Source organism: Hyperoodon ampullatus (assembly GCF_949752795.1).
Source record: "Hyperoodon ampullatus genome assembly, chromosome: 3".
NCBI classification, from domain to species: Eukaryota; Metazoa; Chordata; class Mammalia; order Artiodactyla; family Ziphiidae; genus Hyperoodon; species Hyperoodon ampullatus.
Genome location: NC_136916.1, coordinates 91,849,432 through 91,862,804, shown reverse-complemented (window position 1 = coordinate 91,862,804; position 13,373 = coordinate 91,849,432). Strand labels below are relative to the sequence as shown.

The window sequence follows — 13,373 nt, the reverse complement described above, 5'->3', positions numbered from 1 at the left end:
GCTCCAGGGTGCGCTGCGGGTAGGGGCGTCTGCCCTGCCAGCAGCGCCCCGGGCCCTCTGGACTCGCGTCCCTGGCTGTATCCTGTGCGCGCTCGAAGCCCGGGTGCAACTTGCACTTGGCCTTGGTTCCCCGGCCCGTGGCGCCGGGCGGGGCAGCGGCGGGACCTATCCGGAACTTTCCTGGGGTGGGGGTGGGCTCGCTTTCCCCGCCTCCAGCTTCCGCCCAGGGCCGGGCGGGCCCCAGCAGAGGCGAGAGCCCTCGCAGTGAGCGGCTGCTTTTGCTGCGCCAACGCTGTGGCCGGAGGCTCTGCGCACCCCGGGGTAAGAGGCATCCCGCGGCCTGTATCGGGCACTTAGCTGGGGGAGGGGGACCGGGCGGGGACAGAGATCACCCCTAAAGCCGATTGTTAACCCAACTCTGTCCCAGCAGCTGGGACTGCGCGGCCCCTGTGTGTCGGGTTACATCCCTCTTCACACTTTTCTTCCCCACCCCCCGGCATCTACAGCTAGTGCTGCCCTTACTGGAACCCGGGTCTTGGGACTCCTTCCGGCAGTGTCGGACCTCGGGGTCGCGGAGAGGCTGACCTGCGAGGGGTGGTTAAAAACCCGAAGTATCCGTCGTCTTGTGTATGGGAATTTCTTGGTATCTTAGTGTGTGGGAATTTCTGGCACCTTCCGCTTGTTGACACTCAGCATGGTTCCCAGGGCACGAGGGGTGCTCAGCCCCCGGGGGTAGGAAGTGACGTCTGCTTGCCCACAGTGGGGCACATTTATCTACACAGCTCGTGGCACGGAGGGGCGCTCAAGGAGTCAGCTTCAGCTGCGGCTGGAACCAGCAGAGGAGAGCATTTAGGGCACCTGCTGAGCAGGAACTGGTGGAAAGGGTAGAAAGGGTCCTCTCGTGGAATTGGGGTCCTTTCCTTTCCTCTTCGCTTCTCTCTTTTAGTTATAAAAGAATCCCAACCTAGCTTCTTACTCAAAGACACAGTGAGCAGAGCCTCTGGATTTGCCTGGGCTGCCCATTGCTGTAATGTAGGGTTCTGACCCATTTTTCTGCCAATGCCACTTTGGCATTTCTGGGAAGACTAAGGACCACTTCTTGGTGCAGTACTTTTGAAGGTGTAAAATAAAAGGCATAGTATTATAAAGGAAACCTATTCCAAAACACTTGTCAACATATTAAAAGAATTTATGCAGTAGTATATGTGCCTTTCGAAAAAAAACGAATGCATTAAGTAACATGATCTAGCAGTGGATCTAATAGCTTTCATAATTTTGAAATAGTAATGAACATAAATAATATTTCAAGATTTGGGCAATGCTTGTAATATAAGAAAATATCTGTGATTTCTATTGGTGACAAAGTCATAGGTACTGCTAGTACTGCTGGGGTTTCTTGCATAAATATATGAAGAAAGTGCTAAAGTTCAGTTAGAGGTTAGTGAAAATAAAGATATACATTTTTATCTTCCACCCAAGTTCAGGAAGTCAGGTCACGTGGCTTCTGGTCTTGACACTTCCACTGACTAGCAACACGAGCTTGTCTTTTGGACTTCTTTTCACCTTGGCTTCTTCATTGTATGGTGGAGGCCATCACCATTATGTCCCCAATCCTGGTACATGGAATGTAGTCAATAAATATTGTTTGAATGAATAAGTGCATTGGAGAGGGTTGCTTATAACTACATCTAAAAAACCCAGAATTTATCCAGGAGATAGTTGGTGGTTTGCGAAATGACTCTGCTTAAAATTCGAGCTGCTTTTTCCTACTGGCTGAACAATGTAGAAACACATCTGGAGCTGGAGGGCTTGAAATGTCAGTCAGGGCCTATGGGTCTGTGCGTGTGGGTCTGTGTGGCTGGTGTTTTGCCAGAGAAAATGAAATTGAGTGTTGATAGGAAACTAGAACTCCTTTGCAGAGCAGTTTCTCCTCCATCTTGCGTGTGTCTAGGCCTGTTAATCTGATGTGATGTAACGCAGGAAATTGTCTTATAGGGAGTGGAGACAGACCCATGATGAGGCATTTCTGGGCACATAAGGACATTTCTCTTTCCTCTTTTCTTTTCACATTTCCCTGCTCCGTCACCCATTACATAACTCCTCTATGACCCTTGAAGATTTGGTAAATAGGAGCAGAATGTGAAAGTTGCTATAAGCTGCCTAGACTAGACTTAAAGCCAACTAGTTGCTTCTTAATTCCCAGCCTTAAAAGTCTATGTAATCCAATAAATGTGGAGTGTAATAGGAAGAAGAAAAGTAGATCCAGCCAGTGAACCCTGTGGTTTACTTTGTAAAATTGCTAAGTTGGGGCAGAGAGATGGGGAGAGAACTTTGTAAAGAACAGTAAATTTAGAGCACGCTGGGTCTGTCTATGCCTGTAACTTTGAAGAGGGCAAATGCTGGTGTTATGGACTGAATTGTGTCCCCTCAAAAATTCATATGTTGAAGCCCTAATCCTCGTACCTTAGGATCTTACTGTTTGGAGAGGGCCTTTAAAAAGGTAATTAACATTAAATGAAATCATAAGCGTGGGGCCCTAATCCATTATGACTAGTGTCCTTATAGGAGAGGAAAAGACACCAGGGGTGTGCAGAGACAAGACCATTTGAGGGCATAAGAAGGTCCAAGCCTAGGAGAGAGGCCTCATGAGAAACCAAACATGCTGACACCTTGATTTTGGACTTCTAGCCTCTAGAACTGTGAGAAATCAATTTCTGTTGTTTGAGCCACCCAGTCTGTGGTATTTTGTTATGGCAGCCTGAGCAGAATAATATATAGGCTGAGGAATTTTACATTGAACGTGAGCTCTTTATTCTCTTTCTTCCTTTGTTGCACTGACCTTCAAGGCCATGTGTTCCAAATGATGTTGCTAAAAGATGGAGGAGGAAGGCTCAACCCAGATAAGTTTTCTTGTATCAAGCCGCTGATATTTCTGGTCCAGTTTTTGCTGTAGGATAGCCTGATGTTAATCAAGCAGACTAATTCAACCTGGACCTTGCCTTTTGAAAACAAAAGCTAAGCATCTGTCCGTTTGGTTCTGCAGTTCCATGGCATGAACCCTCCTTGAGGCAGTGGATGCCTCACATCTGGATGTATGAGTGGGGTTGACTCCCAGGCTAACTGGGAATCTCAAGGTGAAAAGAGTTGGTTAATATATCAAAATATTATACTGCTGCAATTACATAGGGCCCCAAGAGACCTTGCTCTTGAACTTCCAGCCTCTAGAACTGTGAGAAAATAAATTTCTGTTCTTTAGCTGTGGGTTCTCTCTCTCTCTCTCTCTTTTTTTTTTAATGGCAGCTCTAACAAGTTAATATAACTTGGCACTCTATTTAAAGTCGTGATCCCAGCAGGTCCATCACTTTCTTTTAGGACCCCTCTCCTTTACCTACCCAAGAATATCTTATGCTCTCTTTCTACAGACACTCTGTATTGTCCCTTGGATCCTGTCTGAGGTTGTTAAGGCCTTCTTCACCTTCATGGTCCTGACTGTTAGGAAAAACAGTCTTAAGCAAATGACCAGCCTAGCTGCTGAGCCATGTACAGAGCAGATGCTTTTTTTTTTTTTTTGGCGGTACGCGGGCCTCTCACCGCTGTGGCCTCTCCCGCTGCAGAGCACAGGCTCTGGACGCGCAGGCCCAGCGGCCATGGCCCACGGGCCCAGCCGCTCCGCGGCATGTGGGATCCTCCCAGACCGGGGCACGAACCCGTATCCCCTGCATCGGCAGGCGGACTCCCAACCACTGCGCCACCAGGGAAGCCCCAGAGCTTTTATAAATGCATGGTGGGTGACGGGCTGATGGTGTTGGTGATCATCCTTAAGTACCATGGGGTAATTCTTTTCAGGTCATAATGAATTTACAAATTTGACCCTAGCCCAGCCCTCAGGGAGCTTTCATTCTGTGTAGCTGGGAACCAGCAGCTCTAGCCCAATCTACAGTAATGGAGAGGAAATATCTGTGTCTTTATCCTGGGACCAACCCCTGACTTCTGGAAGGGGGAGGCCTCAATATTGGGGCCTATGGTGATTTCAATCTATGATACTTTCTTTTTCCCTTGGCATTTTGCTGTAAGGCAGCCCATGGTGTCTTCATAGGAAAATGATGTGTTTTAACAATCACTTTGTTTACAGTATAGATTGTGAGAACATCCCAAGGAGGTGCTGCGTTTAGTAAATGTGGTTTTATGTTTCTGTGAGCATGTGCATGGTGCTTTAAGTGGGTGACGGGCCATCCTATTTTCTGGCCAACTGGGTTTGCACGATAATCGTGAACCTTTCAAGGTCTAGGTAATCAAATCCAAGCTTGTCTTGAGTCATAGAGTAGGAGGGACCTTTAAAGTCAACTGGACACATCCACTTATTTTACGCTCGTGGAAGAGGACTCAAAGCGGTTGCGACTTGCCCACGGCTCCACAATGTCTGTTTCCTCACTTATAAACAGGGATAATAATACCAACCTCTCGGATTGTTGTGAGAAATTATGTGAAGTTCACAGTGTAATGCCTGTCACATAGAAAACCTTCAATAATTTTTTCTGATGTTTTTGTTGTGTCTGGGATAGTGCACAGCAACTGCCCAGTGAATCATGGTCAGCAATGGTGCTGGTGTCAGACTTGGGGGAATAGAAAGGGAGATATGGTTTCCATTCTGATTATGTTCAAGGCTTGGTTACAAACCATTGTCATTCTTTGCTGCAGTAGTTCAGAGCTCCAGTCAATTTATGGAGTTAGTAGGACAAGTATTCCCATTTGAGTATCTGCTTGTGAACCTCTGTCTCCCTTTTCCCCTCGTTTAGAGGATCACAGAGTTTAAAAAAGGAAGGGACCTTTGAAACTACCCAGTCCAATCCTTTATTCCACTGATGAAGAAAACATGACCCAGAATAGTTAAGGACAAGCCCTACCTGGCACTACCTGGAATGTGGACTTGGGTCTCCTAACTCCTGACATGTCCTCAGACCAGGCTTTTGCAGGAATGGGGAACTGTGTCATTTATTTAGACATAGGAAAGACAATAGCTTAGGGAACCTGGCACACCTGTTACTGTGTCTACCCCCTCATTCTATCGTAACCATTAAAGTATTGAACTTGGCATCTCTTCAATCATGTTCAAACAACACATGTGTAACGTGTAATTAAAGAGTCTCTTCTCATTGTGTTAAGACCTCACACGCTGGATTCCATGGAACTATATGCCTGACAAATTGGCAGGTTCCTGTTTATAATGAAACTCCACTCCTCAGAGGCTTCTTGTATGTGAAACTCTGAGTGGGAATTCCAGCACTCCAGAGGCTGATGAGTAATTTTATTGTGATCGTTGAATGGGTTCAGGAGATCAAGGCAAAGCTGGATCCCTGCTGTGTGACTGGAAGCAAATTAATTCCACATTAGGCCTCCCTCTCCTGTGTGTCTTGTTGTACAGTCTCGGGATGGACACACACAGGCATATGCAAGCATTGAAACCTTCAGTATACTTGACTAGAGGCCAACTGTGAATGGTGGGGTTGAAGGGGAGCTAAATTGTGATGATTTATACACTAGAACATGAGTGGTCAAGCTCCCACTGGCTAAAACAAGCAGAGAAACAAGGCACTTCCCCCCATATAATTCAGACAAAACCTTTAACTTTCAGTTGAAATAATCCAATTGACTGTCTTATTTTTTCTTTTTCTGGAGCCGTAATGTGAGAGAATTCTCTTTCTGTAAATAGGATTTTTATTTTCTGCTTAGCAAATGTATGGTTTGGTGAAATTGTCAGTCCCCCCCTATCGCAAAGCTCTCTGATTGTAAAATGAATATAGGCTAGGGAAACTTGTAGGAAATTTCTCAGTAGCAAAGGGAGCCACTCTTTCATTGCCACGTCCTCATTAGTAACTCTTAATCAGTAATTCTTTAAAGAAAATTCCTACAGTTTCCCCCTAAAGAGTTAGAGAACTAAAAAACCCAATGTGACTCTAAACCCTGAATCATCAGGGAGCTGTACGGGATTGTTTCTGTTGCCTGGACGATTTGCTCTTGGTCCACTACTAGAGCACTACCTTCACAGCTTCGTGTTTAAACAAATATTTGGCATTGTAACAGCTCTAGAGGTAGAGTTCCAACATGGCCCTGCAGGCCTAAATGAAGATTGCCCCATTTTCTTTATTTGTTAACAAAATAGTAATTCATGTTCCTGAATTCAAGGGGAGGTGAGCTGAGAGGAAGGGCGCCACCTGCCTAATCCCTTATCGGGCTCAGCTCCTTTGGCTCCTTCGTTCTCAGGGCCCTCGAGGGGCGTGGTTTCCTTCTCTCTCACCCTGCTTTGGATCTTCAGTGCACTCTGAGTAGTCCAATACTGTTACTTACACCGTCTCTTCAGTATAGCCACCTGAACAAGGTCCCAGTTCGCATCCTTCCTTCTTTATCCCCTATGGCTAATTTGTCACAAAACTTCCTTCAACATCTGTTTTGCATTCATACCTTCATCTCTGTTCTCATGTCTATTCGAAGCCCTTGCTGGTGCCTGAATTTCTGAATCAGCCATTTAATGGGCCTTCATATTCCTGGTCTTCCCTGTGACAATAGACTCTTCTTATTCATCCCAGGTTCCGCAGTGCTTAGCACAGTGCCTGGGACATAGTAAACACTCAAAAATGCCGAACTCAACTGAATTGCTCTAAGTCATCCTCTCGACTCCCCTCCAGGGGGTCTTCTTCAGTTTCCTTAAGAACTTCCAACGGCTCTCACTGCCTTTAGCAGGGACCACAGCCCATGTGCAGCTAGGGCTGAGCAGTAGCAAAGGAGTATCGTAGACCACGTGGGGCTGGGTGAGAGCTGGAACCTCGTGCAGGGTCTAGATGGGCAGTGACGGCTCAGCTCCAGCCGAGAGTTGACATGTGAGAATGTGGGTTCAGTGTTGTCAGAGAGGCCAATAATCTGGACTCTCAAGGGTAAGATATCCAAAATTTTTAATGTTGGCACTAATTCAAAATTTAAGCAGAATTTGTGAGTCAAACAAAACTCAGCTCTGGCCTGCATTGGGCCTGCAGGTTGCTACTTTGTGACCCCTAGATGAGATTACAATTGTCTAGTATTAAGTTTCCAACCCCAAATTTTACTTAGTATGCCTATACAGTCTTTTTTCTCTGTCTTCCCAGTTGGCACCAGCTTAGGCTCCCTTCTCCTTGTCCACAGTTATGCCATGCTCATTCTAGCATTTGGGATTCTATCTCCCAAATCCCTAACTTGTCCCAAACTAGCCCAGACTGGCCCTTGCCTAGACTTCCCTGTTTCTGCCCACACAGTTCCTCTCTCTTCAGCTGCCTAGATTCAACTTTGGCTCCGTCCCCGCAGGGGCCCTTCTTACCTCTCATCCAGTCATTCTCTTTCCCTTACCTCTGTCTTATCTGAATCTTTATTTGTATTTCTAATGCCAGCACTGAATCAGGCCCTCATCATTATACCTGGACCTCTGTACTAGTCTCCTAACTGATGTCCAGAACTGGTTTTGTCTCTCTTTTGATTTAATTTTCTCCCGGACACTAGATTGATTTTCTCAAAGCTTCCCCCTCTGTTTTGAAAACTTTGATATATAAAGCCTCAGTTCCCTAGTATGGCCCTTTATAATCGGGCTATGATGTTTCTTTATTATCTACTCCTCTCAGTATCAGTCATATCTGGTTGGCCTTCCCAGCTTATTAGTCAGGGTCTTGTGAAACACTTGGCACACTCAAACAGTGCTGTTAAGAAGGGTTTAATGGGGCCTCCCTGGTGGCGCAGTGGTTGAGAATCCGCCTGCCGATGCAGGGGATACGGGTTCGTGCCCCGGTCCGGGAGGATCCCATATGCCGCGGAGCGGCTGGGCCCGTGAGCCATGGCCCCTGAGCCTGCGCATCCGGAGCCTGTGCTCCGCAACGGGAGAGGCCACAACAGTGAGAGGCCCGCGTACTGAAAAAAAAAAAAAAAAAAGAAGGGTTTAATGAAACAACTATTTACAAAGATGTGGGCAGGGTTAAAGGGAACCAACAAGAGCGGTGAAGCAGTGGTATTGATTTGGGGCCTGAAGAAGCAAGTAGAGGGAGTGATTACTAGAGCCCTGAGTCAGGGCAGTAGCTGAGGGGAAGGCCACCCCACAGGAGCCAAGGCCTTCAGCTGGAGGAATCCAGCAGTGCTCAGCTGAGGCTTGGCTGGGAGGGGTCTGGGGAATAAATATCCTAATTTCATTCTTTTCCCATCCTCTCATCTCCTGGTGCCTCCCACTGGCTGAATCCAACTGGAAGCCAGAGGACCAGGGAGGCCAGCTGATGCGCACCTCGCAGGTCAGCTCCCAGGGTTTGGAGGGGGCAGAGAAGGCTGGAGAGAGGTCTGGAGGGCAGTAGCCTACTCTTTGATTCATTTACCTATGCTGTTCCCTCCCATAGCATCTCCACTTGTCCAAATGCTGCCAACCTTTTACCTGCTGCTCAGATTCTGTTTCACCAAGTTTTCATTGATTATTTCTTCTCTCCTCAAAACACCTAAGGTGTTTAGCTCATACTGATTACATTGTACTTTGCTTCTACTAGTTAAATCTAAGATATGGGATATAAACCCAGATTTTTGGAAGCCAACGCCAACTTTCCTTCCCCTAATCCAGAGATGATGTAGGTAGTGGAAAATACAGGTGCCTCATTTTTTGGCAACTGTCCCTGAGGAGGTACCTAGAGAGTGCTGCACTCCTGGTAGGCTACAGAGGTTTTCTGCCTGTTGCCACCAACTGTTTGGACCCCAGAGTTGACAAGAAGGGCCCAGATACTCGATAAGTGTTGTGGGGATAGATGGAACCAGAGTTAGAACCAGAGTCTCCAACCATCAAGAGGTTTCAATCTCTCTGAGAAAACAGATGCATCAAAATGCCAACAAATAACTGTGACCACAAGAAAGTTCCAAGAAGGGCAAGACAGGTACCATGACTTGTAGAACCAACCTGGGCTGGAGGGACTAGAGAAGCTGGGACTTGGACTGCACTGTGGGCCACAGCTAAGATGAGGAGACAGGAAGGGGCATTTCAGAAGGGAATAATAGCCCGGGGTGAGGGGCTAACGTGTACTCCATTCCACTAGAATGTAAGTTCCGTCAGCACAAGGACCTGATGTGACACGTTCACGGTTTTTTTCCCAGCACCCAGCACAGCTCCTGGCGTAATGAAGGATAGGATCTCAGTAATTGTCTTAGTCTGTTTGGGCTGCTATAACAAATACAGTAGCCCCCTGTTATCGGTGGGGGAATACGTCCCAAGACCCACCCCCTCCCCCCACCCCAGTGGATGCCTGAAACCATGCATAGTACTGAATCCTGTATATACTATGTTTTTTCCTCTATGTGCATGCCTGTGATAATGTTTAATTTATAAATTAGGTACAGTAAGAGACTAACAAGAACAATAATAAAATAGGACAATTATAACAATGTACTATAATGACAGTTATGTGAATGTGGTCTTCAAAATATCTTGCTGTATGAATTTAATGCCTTTTCCATCCTAACTAAGCACTTATCACACCGGGGCTGTAACTTTGGCAGTATGAGATGCAACATCAATACTAACATGAATTTCTTTTTTCTTCTCCATAATTTCATGGATAGAAGATTCATTCCTACTGTAGATCTTAGCAACCTCAGTATATGATTTCTTTTATTTTCTTAAGTCAAGAACTTTCACCTTTTCAATTAAAGGGAACATTTTACAGCTTCTCTTTGGCAAATCCAAATTGCCAGCATCGCTACTCTTGTGCTTTGGGGCCTTCATTAAGTGAAACAAGGGTGACTTGAACACAAGCACTGAAATACAGTTGATCTGATAACTGAGGTGGCCACTAAGTGACTAAGGGGCAGCATATGCTGGACAAAGTGATGATTGATGTCCCAGGTGGGGCGGAGTGGGATGGTGTGAGATTTCATCACACCACTCAGAATGGCATGCAGTTTAGAACTTATGAATTTTTTATTTCTGAAATTAAAAATTTAATTTCATTTAATATTTTTGGACTGCAGTTCACTGTGGATAATTGAAACCACAGAAAACAAAACTGTGAGTAAGGAGGGACTACTGTACCACAGACTGGGTGGCTTATAAACAACAGAAATTTATTTCTCACAGTTCTAGAGTCTGGAAAGTCCAAGGTCAAGGTGCCAGCATAGTTGGGTCAGGGCCAATGTCTTTTCCCTGTGTCCTCACATAGTAGAAGGGATGAGGGATCTCCCTGGACCTTCTTTTATAAGGCACTAATCCCATTCATGAGGGTTCCACCCTCGTAACCTCATCACCCCCAAAGGCCCCACCTACTAATACCATAACCTTTGGGAGTTAGGATTTCGACATATGAATTTTGGGAGGGCACAAACATTTAGAGCATAGAATGAATTAGCAGGTGGATGGATTTATTCAGTACCTTTATATGTCAGATGTGTACACAGTGAATGAAGGTAGAACTTAATTCATTCAGAAACACTCTATTGAGTGTAGAGGAAAACACAAAGCACTAGGACACATCCCTACTCAAGCTAGAAAGGGAAAGATGTACACACATCTCACTACCTTTAACCTTCCAATATTTAAATTAGACCTTCTAACATTAAAATAACTTTCCCCTGGGGAATCCCGTGGTGGTCCAATGGTTAGGACACCACGCTTCCACTACAGGGGGCCTGGGTTTGATCTCTGGTTGGGGAACTAAGATCCTGCAGGCCACACATTGCGGCCAAAACCAAACAAACAAACACCTTTCCCCTGACATTTGGCTCACCTTATTATTGGCCTACCTTATCAGTAACTGGCAAGCTCTGCTGTTCTTCCATTAGCATCTAAAGCTAATAGACTGGGAACGGGACCAGGACTGGGTGGGGAAATGTCTGTCCATCTGCACAGGTCCTTGTATGTAGTAGGTACTCAACGAATACTTGTAGAAACATTCTTAGATACAGCAGAATTGCGGCCATGCAGATTTCATGTAACTCTTTCTTTCCATAAAGATACGATTGCACATTTAGCATAGCTAAATGTAATTTAATCTGCATACGTTTTGTGTAGGAAATAAATCTGTAAATAAAAATATAGCTTAGGTGATGTTTTTTGAGCACTTCTGGCTAATGACACCTCTCTTTTATCAAGGTTAAATGGCTAAAATATATGTGAAAACTTTCCTTGTTGGAGAAGATACCTCGTTTCAGTACATTGATAGAGTGGGACAAAAGAGAGGACCGCCCGGTGCTGTATTCTTCAGGAGTAATTACTGCATTAAAAAATCATACCATAGCTATGTTATTTAGTTGCAAAATTTGGCTCACTCACTCACATAATTATAGCATTCGGCAGTAATATGTAATTAAGTTGCTTTTTAAATGCCACCTGACAGTTCAGCGAGTTTGTAAGGAGAAGGAGTATAGCAAACCTTGTTAAACATGTAAAATCTTCCATCTGACTGGACAGTAGTGAATGCACTTTAACGTCGTGTATTAAAATGTACCTGGGATTTGTTTTCAATCAGGCATGGTGAAACCAGCACATCAGGAGATGACTGCCATGAAGGACAGAGTTTTGACTCCGAGTTCCCTAGGAATGGGAGGCCTGGTACACCATGTACCAGGGCCACATGGGGAAGCATGCACGTTAGTCAGGAGGCAGAAAAATTAAGGAAAACCTGTAATGTGGTTTTCATGAGGCAGGGGGAACAGACGGACCAGGTTTGGCATTGGCTAATTTGAGTGGGCTCTGGCGTATAGGGACTGCCCTAGTTGTCTGATGTCTGGTCCTGGGATGATTAGGGCAGAAGAATGTTGCCTTCTGGAGTGTAAAAGCCAGACAGAGAAAGTGGTTCGGGTATGGACTCTGGGTTTGTTGGCTTTACTTATCAAAGATGTGCTCCTAGACTGAGTTGTGTACTGTCTTTAGGAGTTGGTTAGCCCTGAGAGGGGCAGTCTCTTTAGGATTAACAAAGCTCCCAAATGTCAATCATAAAATACAGAAATTAAACACATGATTAATACAGTAGGATTCAAAATATCTCCGGGAAGGTTTCATGAAGTGTCTTATTCAGTGCCATTGATAAGTGCCACAAATATGCCTACATACTTGCATGTACTTCAGATTGAGATGAGATCACATTAAGGTACCATAGCATTTGGGGGGCAATGTTTGGTATTTTCCTGGCAGTCCAGTCACAGTGACAATGTCCTTCCTGAGATTTTTCCATATTTGGACCTGCCCTTTTATAGTTTAAGTCAGAGAGTGTGATGGCCAATATCATGTGTCAACTTGACTGGGCCACAGGGTGCCCAGATATTTGGTTAAACATTATTCTGGGTGTGTCTATAAGGGTGTTTCTGGAGGAGTCAGTAGACAGGGTAAAGAAGATTGTCCTCGTCAATGTGGGTATTGTCATCCAATCAGTTGAAGGTCTGAATAGAACAAAAAGGCTGACCCTCCCACGAAGAAGAGAGAACCCTTCCTGTCTGCCTGCCTTGACCTGGGACATTGGTTTCCTCCTGCCTTGGTACTTGAACTGAAACATCAGCTTTACCTGGGTCTTGAGCCTGCTGTTCCTTTGGACTGAAACTACACCATTGGCTCTCCTGGATCTCCAGCTTGCTGACTGCAGATCTTGGGGCTTAGCCTCCATAATCGTGTGAGCCAATTTCCAGGAGTGCCCTTTGTATAATAGGGAAAGTGATGATGTTTGCTTTGGTTCTCTCCCTCTCTCCTTTCCATCCCCTCCGGTTTAATCCTGGTTTTGTCCTTTCTTGGCTGTGTGGCCTTGATGTAACCAGTCTCCTGGAGCCTCACTTTTTTCAACTGGTAAAATGGGGATGATATGTCCACCTCTAGTGTCTAGCACAGTGCCTGGCACATAGGAGTCTGAGATGGTACAGTGATGAGCCAGTTTTACAATAGGAGTCAGGATCTAGCTTCAGATTGTCCAAAGTAGCCATAGTATGCTGGCAAGGGGTGGGAGGGGCTTTGGCAGAGCTCAGAACTGGTAGAGGGAGGGACCAGGCCAGTTCAGTGAGTCCCAGAAGGGTGGGTGGGCAGAGTGCCCTAGAGGAGTGCAGTAGGCACTAGAGGTGGATTTCCCCAGAAGCAAATGAAGTTTAAGCTTCAGGGCCTCTCTCTTGCACAGGTCTCTGTGGGTGCTTGGGAGTTCCAGGAGCAGAGGGGTAGCCAGGTTATAACCAGAAAGCATTATGCTTATGTTTCTGATAGACTGCCTAAAAGAGATCTCAGAAGAGTCTTGACTCACCAAGGATCCAGACATTTATTTGGACTCGTTTTCTCATTCAAAATTAATATTAACTATCTAATTTTGTATTTGTAATTTTGGGTCTCCAACGTGTATAGGCTTCACTGCCCATAAAACCTG

At 45.5% G+C, this 13,373-nt stretch overlaps 1 protein-coding gene across 1 annotated transcript in view; it reads left to right on the top strand.

Annotated features, from left to right (window-relative positions):
* Positions 1-279: 279 nt before the first annotated feature.
* SQOR (sulfide quinone oxidoreductase) overlaps positions 280-13,373 on the top strand; it is a 46,265-nt gene continuing 33,171 nt past the window's right edge. The window contains exon 1 of the mRNA XM_079699043.1: positions 280-321. The gene's annotated coding sequence lies outside the window, so the exon portion shown is untranslated. The remainder of the gene's footprint in view (positions 322-13,373) is intronic.